The following is a 12,089-nucleotide window of genomic DNA, read 5'->3' on the forward strand; positions in this document are numbered from 1 at the left end:
AATGTTAACTTGTATCTGGTATATATACCAGCTTTGATTGTTTGGAATTACTGTACATTGTCACTTCTTCTTACTATGAACATCAAATGTATTTCCTTTCTCCTTGTATACTGTATATACATCATTTGCCTGTACGTGAAGAACGCGAAGTTTTATCGAGCACTAATTTAATAGTTTTATTGTTGATATTCCCCCACATGTACCAAGTTTTAGGATAGTTTTATTGATATACAAGAAATTTCTCGATATTCCTAAACGGAGGACAGAAGAAGAAGTAAACTTAATAAACAAATATGTTCATTTGCCTGTGTACCTGACCGTGGCGTAATTTTTTTTCTAAAGTTGATGTTTTTCTGAAATTGTTTAGCATTTCACAGCCTTATAATACTCTAATTATTCATCCCTCATTTTTATTAACTTTGTATTTACATTGTATCATAGATCAAATTTATTCGTTCAGTGTATGTTCATTTGTGTGACTACGTTTTTTGATGGAGGTAAGCCATTCCAATTGATATTTTATAGTGTGTCTTTCTATGTTGTGATGTTACACTATTGTTTCAGATAAGGTAGAAGGTTTTGTACCATTAAAACGTTTAATCCCGCTACAATTATTTGCACCTGCCATAAGTCAAGAATCTGATGTTCAGTAGTTGCAGCTTGTTGATGTAGCTCATAAATGTTCCTCGCTTCCCGTTTTTTATATAGATTAGACCGTTGATTTTCCCGTTTTTTGCCGTTTGAATGATTTTAACTAGTAATTTTTGGGGCACTTTATAGCTTGCAGTTTGGTGTGAGCCAAGGCTCCGTGTTGCAAACCGTACCTTGGCCTATAATGGTTTACTTTTATAAATTGTGACTTTGTGACTTTGATCAAGGATTTGTATGGTAAGAGTTGAGAGTTGAGAGTTGTCTCATTGGCACTCATACCACACCTTCCTATATATATAAGGTTCTCATAATTAAATGTAAGACCTTATCGACTCTTTATGTACAAGCGATATATAGTGAAAGAGTATTCGCTCCTTCTAGTGACTTGTAATAAAAGGAACCCTCTTTTTTACAATTTTTTCTTTTATGTCTATAATATTAGAACTGCCTAGAACAATATTCACAGTAAAAAATATTAAAAAACGCCCAGCTCATTATCTTATATCGATAATCTAATAGTCTGGTTTTTACACAAGAACTCCCTCTAAATGAATTTTAAATTCAAATTTAAACAGAGATATTATAAAATCATATTACCTGTGCAGTTGCATGAGTCGGCGATAGATATTTAAATGTTTTGCACGCAAGATTAAGAAATAAATGCAGTGGGATAAACATGGGTTTGTAGTATGTAAATATAAAACCCGACGCAATGTGTCTATGTAGATATTTATATGAAAATACTGTGAAAGTAGTATCAGGCCCAGTTGTTGTTTTCACTTTTGTGTTTTCAAAGGTGCAATATTGATAGCATAACACGAAAACTAAAAAGACTACGCAAAATAAATATTTTTTGTCGCGGTTTTGTTTTTCGCTTTTTTTACGATATAAACCGTTAGTAGTTTAGTTATTTTAATTTTTAGGTCAACCAATTCATTATAGGGACCATACAATTTATTAAGTGCCGATTTTAGTTCCCAAATTCACTGTTGAACCACACCCCTGTCTTTAAAGTTTTTAGTGTGTTAATTTGCACGAGCTTCCAGGGCCGTAACTAGCCTCTTTTACTAGTGAGGCAAAATATATTTTTTGGCGTTGGGTCTGGGGGCCGCTCAAGCCCTGAAGCTCTGATAAAAATAGCGCAAAATCGTGCATTCTGAGCGTTTCCCAGACTCTTTCTTGCATTGAAACCGATTAATTGATTTTTAGCTATTTTTTTCCAACAATATTCTGGTCCCACAACAAAAACATAGATTCATTGTAATTTAAGACTTTTAGGTTCTAGAGACCACATTAAAAGACCGATATGTAGGATAAAGCAAAAATCGCAATTCTCATAATTATTTATACTGGATCTCTCTGTCTATTCTCGTCTTGTATTGTGCTTAGGCTTTGGTGATTTTTTATGACTAGATTTAAATATAGTGACAGTGCAGTATTATATTTAAAGAACTAGTACTGCTTTTAAAAGTCCACACTAGGGACCATCTTCACCTTGTTTAACGGTATTAATGATTCTTTCAAAGTATTGTTGAAGACCCTCCAGCAACTATCAAGATGAAGAACAGGAATTACTTTAAAATTTCCTTGCACAATGTCTGGACATCGATGGACATGCAACATTACAAAACCATTTACAAATGAAAATCAACACTCAGACTATAGTCATAAAGTAGGACAATAAATGAATAAAAGACAAACCCGGGACACAGAAGTACAAACAATAGACCATCAACTCTGAAAACTAAAAGGAAAATAGAAACAGGGATAACGAAAAACATGCAGGGGCGACACCAGAGAGTGAAGAGAACTTGCTTCTTGCAAGACAATTCGTGAAAACAATTTGATATGAAGACAATCTTTTGTTTCAGTCTTTTTTTTTTTTTTTTATTTTCTAACATGAGGCATTTGCCTCATTTGCCTCAATGTAATTACGGCCCTGGCTTCACGCATTAACTGAGAAGTGTAAACACCATACGATTGAGAAGATGGTGTGTTGCGGCTGAGAAATGGAAGTAACAATTGGAAAGTTGATACCATCACAACTGTCATACATTCTAGATTTGAGTCGTCCATCTGTGTCAATATCGAGGGAAAAAAATATGATTTAAAGCAGGTTGCCTACTTTGGGTGAATGATCTTAAGTTGACTGGGGTATATGAGATGAACAAACTCATGAAAATATTGGTTGAAGGATTCACAGAACATCATCAATATCACTGTGAAAGTAATAACACAGGTTTGCATGATGATTGAATTTTTTTATTTTGAGAAGGTTGTTGATGAATTCTGCATCGTATGAGTACAAAATAAGCTAGTCAGTAGTGCTGCAGAATTATAAGTGTAATACTGTCTGAAAATATCAATCTACCAAACTGTATAAATGCATTTAAGTGTATTTGCGGTGGTAATCAGTGAGGTTCTTCTCAAAGTAAGAATATTTTTAACCCAGGACAAGAATTTTTGTAGAAAAATCTCTGTTGAAAGAGACAATGCAGTGATTGTGTTTATCAAGCATAGGGATAGAAAAGAAAAATTAAAAAGTTTGAAGTATATCTATAAAATTTCGAATTCACGCACATATGATTTGGCACCGATGTTTGAATAAAGAACAAACCTGTATGAAGATAGGGGCAATTATACTTGTAAATAATAATTGAAGCCACACTAAATGTAGTTCTTATTATTATTATTATGGTGCATCTGTTTTACTTATCAAATCTGGTTAAGCGTGTATAACGATATAAAATGATCCTCGGTTTCCTTTCCTCGTATGAAACCAAAAACGTTATTTCAAAGAAAAAAAGGATTGAGAGTTTGTGCTGTTCTTGTTGAATCCTTATTTTTTTTATCGGTCCTCATGTTTAAAACCCAGAAAAAAGTCAATTTGAAACTAATTGTCTTGCTGATATAAAACCAAAGATTTCTAAGTCTTGATTTCCTGAATCAAAATAATTAAAATTTGATAATACCTGAAGAGTCATTAGAAATTAAACTTAAACATTTCTTTTGAAACCTAAAAAAAAAAACCGAACATTTGCTTCCACTGGTGAATCAGTAGGCAACTGACAAAAACAAGGACAATGACAAAAATCATGAAAATATGAATAAAAGCTTTTATCAAAGTTAATTAAAAAACACTTCCTATCTTTCATTGAAGCAAGCATAAAGATAAAATGAAATTACTTTTTTTTTTATAAAATACCAAAATGTCTACATATACCGATTCCCATGTAGTCTGAATTTGAAAAAGAATAATTTAAAGAATGAAAGAGTAGTTATTGAATCTACTGAAAGCCCTTTGGTAATCCCAAAGTACTAGTTAGAAAGAAAGGTAAATCTTTTAAAAGTCTGTATTGATTACAGAAAATGAAATGCAATAGAATTGACGACATACTAGTTAACCCTTCAAGGTCAAAATTGCTCCCTACATTAGATTTAAAGAAGATATATTGGCAGTAGATAGAAAATACCTCCACAAAACTGGATTTATTATAGGAACTAGTGGTTTGTGGTATTTTAAGACTTTAACCATGGAACCATGTAAATCGGGGTCCAGTTTTACAAAAAGACAGGAGACATTTTTATTAGGGCTACCATCGTAGTTCTGTCTAGTTTATCTGCAGGTGGAAGATAGGTTTCATCTAGACGACATCACTGTTTTTGGAACATCAGTAAGAGAAGGTACGCAAAAGTTACGACTTGTATTTCAAAGAATTAAAGTAGCTGGTGTTAAACAAGTGCAACAAATGTCATTTTTTTTCTCACAAGAAAGTCCTCCTTTTATGCCACTAAGTTACAGAAGAAGGTACTGGATCTGATCAGTACAAAATTTCTTTCATATATAAACGGCTAACTTTAAAATACTACAAGACGTTGGAAAATGTATGGGATTAAGTTCTTATTACAAAACATTCATATGGTAATTGGTGATAGTGCAAAACTTTTACACAAATTCACATTTCCCCCCTAGAATATCAAATGGACCGAAGCATGTAAAAATGCATTACAGATGAAATCAGCACAAATATTGAGCTACCATATAAGGTATAACACATTCACATTGGATACGGCTGCTAGAATTATGTTGACAGTACTTTCACAGATCCAGGAAGATGCGCTTCAGTAAAATATACTCTAAGAAAGTTGTATATGATAGAAAATTAAAGGGTATAGGTATCCATCCATGACACAAAATCAGTACATGCACTGCAAAAGGCACCCCTAAGGCAAAGACACTGCTTTTATTGCTGTTTTTCATCTCAAAGTCAAAGTGATGCCTTCAACACGGATAAAATAAACTCTCATCTCACTGCAAGTTAACGACGACCCTTGCACCGGTTTACAAGGTCATTCGAATAAACTGTAAGATGTTAGACCGCTAAACCGGGCACGGTTAAAAAAAAGAACATACTGGAAAGTAGTATATAATTAAAACATTAAACATATGGGGGGGGGGGGGGCTGGGTGGAAAAAGTTTGTTTGATTATATAGGGAATCACGGAAGCATGACTGGAGCGGGCTCCCCATTGTCAGTAAGCGCCCCCGCCCTTTATGACACAAACAAAAATTCAAACAAAGACAAAAAATATTACATTTATGCGTAGCACTAAGTTGTCAGACACGGCTTCTGAAATCATCGTATGATAGTTACTTATCAGAAAGTCATTTGCATTATTATGTTAAATTATATTTGTGAACGATATTTTAAAAACATTCGTACTTTTTTCAGTCTTAATTTATTTTATAGTATTTTTACTTCATATTCCTGTACACTTAAACGACACAAACCAAGAGTTTTAAGTTGCGAAGTTGAGGTCATTGCTGCGAAAATTGTATGGACGCCACCACGAGTTGTAAGCCGTTATGGAATTTCTGTTATATGCGACGACGGAAATATTTAAAAAGTCGGAACCACATTCCTAACTTTTTTTGCGAATTGGACTTACCATCGGGGTTGTACTCACATGAGCAACACAATTTGTGGACATGAGAACATGATCTTACCCTTCCGTATCACATGAGAACATGATCTTACACTTCCGTATCACATGAGAACATGATCTTACCCTTCCGTATCACATGAGAACATGATCTCACCCTTCCGTATCACATGAGAACATGATCTGACCCTTCCGTATCACATGAGAACATGATCTTACCCTTCCGTATCACATGAGATCACCCTGGTTGTTGTTGGTTGTGTTGCTCGGTCGCTGGTGTTCTATGTTTTTTTTAAGTGGACTATTGTTTGTTTTGGTCGTTTTTTGCCATTATATTTGCAGTGCTTTTTATAGCAGAGGCGACTTGACTTTAAATCAACGAGAGTCTTTTTTAAATAAACGAAAACGCCTATACTAAGTCAAGAATATGAGTTGTTATCCATTCATTTGAGGTGTTTGAGCGTTTGATTGCCATTTGATAGGGAACTTTATATATGTTTTTTAATTTTCCTCGTAGTTTGTTTTTTTGATGATTTTACTTTTTTTTCATAGTTTGATTCTCTTGAAAAAGACAAACGGAAAACTACAGTTAGCCAAGAAGCCCTCTCAAAAGATAAAATAAGAGACTTAAAAATATACGTAATTTATTCAACTAACTAGACAACAATGTGTAATTTTCCCATATTTGATAATTTGGAATGGCTGCTATCTAGAATATTTGTATCTAACATCGCTATCCTTATTGGTTATTCTAGCCTATATATTGTATCCACAAATTTTGGCTACCTTTTATAAAATTATCAATACCTTTTATTTTTTATTTTTTTTTTAAAGAATAAATGTTCTCTTAGAGATTAAAAGTACGAATGTTTGTCATATCTATTTTGTTCAATTTGCAGGATATTTATATCATATTTGACTTTTTAATAGTATAAGGGGGTAGATGTTTTGTGATGAATAAAACATCTCAAATAAAATAACCACTCAAAATCTATATTAAAATCGCATTACCTTTTTCAAATTCTATTTAAGAATTGATTGCCATTTTAAAAGTTTGAAGTACAAATATAAATATCGTCAATTGCACTTTTATTAATATTTTCAAACAACCGAAGTAATTTTTTTTTTTTTTTTTTTTTTTTTACATTTTTTTATTTTAGTAAAGATTTTTTTAATAATCTTAAAAGTACAATTTATGCACATGCACTTCATTTATTTCTTAGGTAAACTAGAATTAAAATCAATGATACTTTTACCGCAATAATTATATTCCTTACCTAATATTTCAATTTAGTAAGAAAAAAGTAAAATCACAAAAATACTGAACTCAGAGGAAAATCCAATTGAAAAGTCTATAATCACATGGCAAAATCAAATAACAAAACACATCAAAAACGAATGGACAAGAACTGTCATATTCCTGACTTGGTACAGGCATTTTCAAATGTAGAAAATGGTGGATTAAACCTAGTTTTATAGCGCTAACCCTCTCACTTTGATGAGATATATGAGGAATATATAGAGCGTAAAATTTTCAACTCTAACACTACATGAATTTACACCAGTTCCATCTTACTAGACCTAAATCTAAAGGCAACGTTCAGGAGGAATCTCAATATTTGCTAAATCAGAGTTACGACCAGGTGTAAAATTTTTGGAACATATGGCTGCAATTGTGCAGTAACTTTTTTGGATTGAAAGATGATTTTTTTATTTGTTATATCTGTGAACGGACTGATCTAACATTCAAGTAAAAGTAGTGTTTTCCGGATACCTTTTTACTTAATGCTAGCGAAGCCACGAAATAACCAAATTAACCCAGGTTCTTTACATAAACTATGAAGACCAGTTCTACCCTGGACACCTTGTCACACATGGGGACAAGTGTCTATAACAACCGACATAAAGGACAATTCTCTGGGAGGACAATGCTAATAATTGACCGGATAATGATTTGGACAAGTATAAGTCAGCATTCTAGGAATAGAAGTCTTAAAGAAATAATACCGAATTTATCATATTTATTTCATACCAAAATACACAATAAATATTCTAATATTATGACAGTTAGTTGTACAACAATACAGAAGTAAAATAAAGTGGGGAGATGTCTTACTTTAAGTAGGGCTTTTAGACTGTATCATTAAATCATTTTATACCCAAGTCCTAGCGTTTGAACCCTAAATAATGCCAAAACATTTAAGAGAAGATTTGGTCCAGAACAATAATAGTAAACAGCATGGGTGTAATGAATACTGATAGTTACCTTCGAGGAAATAAAATTGAGAATGGAAATGGGGAATGTGCCAAAGAGACAACAACCCGACCATAGAAAAAAACAACAGCAGAAGGTCACCAACAGGTCTTCAATGTAGCGAGAAATTCCCGCAGCCGGAGGCGTCCTTCAGCTGGCCCCTAAACAAATATATACTAGTTCAGTGATAATGAACGCCATACTAATTTCCAAATTGTACACAAGAAACTAAAATTAAAATAATACAAGACTAACAAAGGCTCCTGACTTGGGACAGGCGCAAAAATGCGACGGGGTTAAACATGTTTGTGAGATCTCAACCCTCCCCCTATACCTCTAGCCAATGTAGAAAAGTAAACGCATAACAATACGCACATTAAAATTCAGTCCAAGAGAAGTCCGAGTCTGATGTCAGAAGATGTAACCAAAGTAAATAAACAAAATGACAATAATACATGAATAACAACAGACTACTAGCAGTTATCTGACATGCCAGCTCCATACTTCCATTCACCTGACTAAAAGATTATGATTTCATCATATGAACATCAGGCACAATCCTTCCCGTTAGGGGATTAGTATTAGGCCGTCAAAACACGTATGAAATTTGGAAAATGTATGAAATGTGAATTCAGAATATAATTAATATCAAAATGACTTAACAAATGGTACTTTCTTGAAATAAGATTTGCAATTTAACCAATTTCCAACACCATCTTACCTTTAACTATGAATAACCAGTTTAGAAAAGGAGTCAATTTATTGTGTACATAAACACAGGTGAAAGTTTTCATGTAAACAATAGTAATTATATAAAATATAAAATGTAAATACGCTCAAGCTAACAAGGGAGCTAACAAATAACTCTTAATTCCAATATTGCCACATATCTATAATCCTCCAGAAAATTCTTCATATACAAAATCTCTACAAGAAGATATTTTTGACCTTATTGAGAAAGATATTTCAAAATACTCTGATACTGGAAAAATTCTATAAGCAGGGGATCTAAATGCTAGAACTGGTACCCAGGTCTTAGACTTTATAAATAATGATGAATTACTTAATAATATACCAGTTTTTGATAAAAATTTCTCTAGATCTTAACCTTCCTGTACGTTACAACTTATGGATGAGGTATTGTCCACACGTGGTAAAAGTTAAAATGAGATTTGTATACAATCTGGATTGAGAATTTTAAATGGTCGTACATGTACCCCTGGTGACTTTACTTGTCAACTCACTTGTTATACACCAAATGGTAGCAGTGTTGTTGACTATTTACATCCTCTGAGAATCTAATGGAAAATATCTTATTTTTTAAAGTGCACAAATTTTTGGGCGGGCCTTCAGGTCATTGCCAAATTTCAGTAAGGCAAATATAGATTGTAAAATAATGTTGATGATAAGACACAAATCCCCCATCAACTTATGGAACTTCACCTCAAGAATTTCAAACTGCCTTGTCATCAAATAAAATACAAAATAAAATAAAAGAAGTTAATGATAATGTTTATGATAATATTGATAATTTTGTTTCTGATTTAAATTCCATCATAACAGAAGCAGCTGACATCTTCCTTAAACTAAAACGTCCAAAAAAGAAAAACCCAAAACATTTAAATAATATAAGACAACCTAAATGGTTTGATATTTCACTTTCAGACTTAATTAAGACGACACTTAGATAGTAAGGAAAACTCCTTAAAAAATTTAGCAAAGATCAAAATTGTTAGGACATCTTATTTTTCATTATTAGAATTGTACAGAAAAACTAGAAAACAGAAATTAAAGGAATTTAGACGAAGTGTAATTGATGAGCTTGACAACCTTCATGAAAATAACCCTAATAAATACTGGAATTTACTAAAGGATTTATCTAAATATACAAACAAATCTACATCTCCAGACATTCCATGTAATACATGGTATGATTATTTTAAAGAGCTAAATAAAAGTAAAATTATTACAACCGATAACAATTTTATTAATCGATTTAAGCAATTAGAAAAGGAAAAAAATATTCTCAGAACTTGACTTCCAAATTAGTGATAAAGAAGTAATTACAGCTATATACACATTAAAAAAATAAGAAGTCAAGTGGCTTTGACATGATCCTAAATGAAATGCTAAAATGTAGCCAGTCGTTTCTATTAACAAGTTTAAAAAATTATTTAATCATATTCTTATCAGGCTCCTTCCCTACTATGTGGGCAAAAGGATTTATAGTGCCAATATTCAAAAGTGGTTCTACTGATGACCCCTCAAATTACAGGGGTATAAACATTCGAAGTGCACTAGGAAAACTATTTGCAAAAATATTAAACATAAGGCTAGAGAATTTTTTATCAAAGAGAAATATAATATGTAAAGAACAGATTGGTTTTTACAAGAAAAAAAGAACAAGTGACCATATGTTTGTTCTCAAAACATTAATTGAAAAATATACTCAAAGGATCCTAAGCTTCCCTTTTCTTGTTTTGACGATTTCAAAAAGGCATTTGATACAGTTTGGCATATGGGTCTCTTCTATAAACAAAGACAATATGGCATCAATGATTTATATTATAATGTTATTAAAAGCATGTATAAAAAGACTGAGTTGAATGTGAGAATTAGCAAATTTCACATGACAGACTCCTTCTCATCTAATATAGGGGTTCGCCAAGGGGATAATCTCAGCCCTAACTTTTTAAAATTATTCATTAATGACCTCCCTGAAATATTTGATAAAACTTGTGACCCAGTTCAACTTGACTCAATTCAGTTGAATTGCTTATTATATGCTGATGACGTATAGTTTTGCTGTCTGAAACTGCAGAAGGCTAACAAAATAGTTTAGATAAGTTATGCCTGTACTGTAATAAATTGGGATTAGAAATTAACCTCAAGAAAACAAAAAGTTGGGTTTTCAATTGTACAGGAAAAATAAATCATGCATCTTTTAAATTAAATAATTGTCCTATTGACAAAGCTAGACAGTATACATACTTAGGGATAAACGTTAGTACCTCTGGAAGCTTTACAGAGGCAAAACATGATCTATATAAAAGAGGACTAAAAGCTCTTTTTTAAAATTCATAAAATATTTAAAGGTCATAAACCCAAAATTAAAACTTTACTTCATATATTTGACCACACAGTAAAACTAATTTTAACTTATGGAAGTGAAATTAGGGGTGCTTTAGTTTCCAAAAAATTAACTGAAAAAGGAGATTGTTATTTTGAAAAATTATGTAAAGAACTGCAAACAAAATCAGTTCATTCAAAAATCTGTAAATTTTCACTGGGAGTAGGAAAGAGAAGCTCAAATATGGCAGTGATAGGTGAGCTAGGGAGATATCCTTTATTTACTGAAGTTGTAGTTAAAGTCATAAGAAACCTCAAATTAAAAAACAATATGCATATGTTTTTTATAACTAAATGGATAGTTTTCATTATACAACTTATGTACATATACTTTTTTTGAAGAAAGTTCTGTAATTTGTCCACATTTAGAAGAAGTTAACCTATTTTTAATTGCTTGCTTCCAGGATGCATAGTGACTTGAGCGTAACCTTCCTCGTAAATATCCGGTGATCGCAATATGCATGAATCTGTCATTAAAATAAACAATTATCGGATTGTACATGTTAAACACGTGCCCAATACCCATGCTTTTTGTTATTTGTTTACTATAAGGTGACAATCGGTAAACTTAGGCTTCAAAACACGGCATTTAATGAACAGCCATATTTGTTAAATCATAACAGTCAGAGAGAGAAAAAAAAATTGACGATTATACGATATATTTGCGTAAAAAATGATAAAATCGTGCACAGAGGACTAAGTTTATGATATATACATGCATTGGTTCAATAATTGGATAAACATTATTTTTCACCACTCAATGGTTTCTTATGACTTTAAACATATTAATTCTATGAGTTCATTAGCAAAATACTTAGACAGAGGCTTAATTAAGATATTTGTAATTTTAGCTTCTTATTGTGTGATCATAAAAGCACCAGGGGAAAAACCAGAATATTTAAATTCAGTTTCCTATATTTTTTAGGATCACTGTATTTGTCAAAGTTGAAACATGATACATTGTTTTATAAATATATATCAGTGTGTCTTTCTTTTCTCTTCATTGTAATCATTGATTTAATTGCATTCAAATCATTTTGTAATCATTTGTACCAAATCACGGTGGGTATGGTTGTCCTGCGAGAGAACGTTCTGTGCTGGTGATTCGGTCC

This window comes from Mytilus galloprovincialis, chromosome 4 (assembly GCF_965363235.1).
Source record: "Mytilus galloprovincialis chromosome 4, xbMytGall1.hap1.1, whole genome shotgun sequence".
Taxonomy (NCBI): Eukaryota; Metazoa; Mollusca; class Bivalvia; order Mytilida; family Mytilidae; genus Mytilus; species Mytilus galloprovincialis.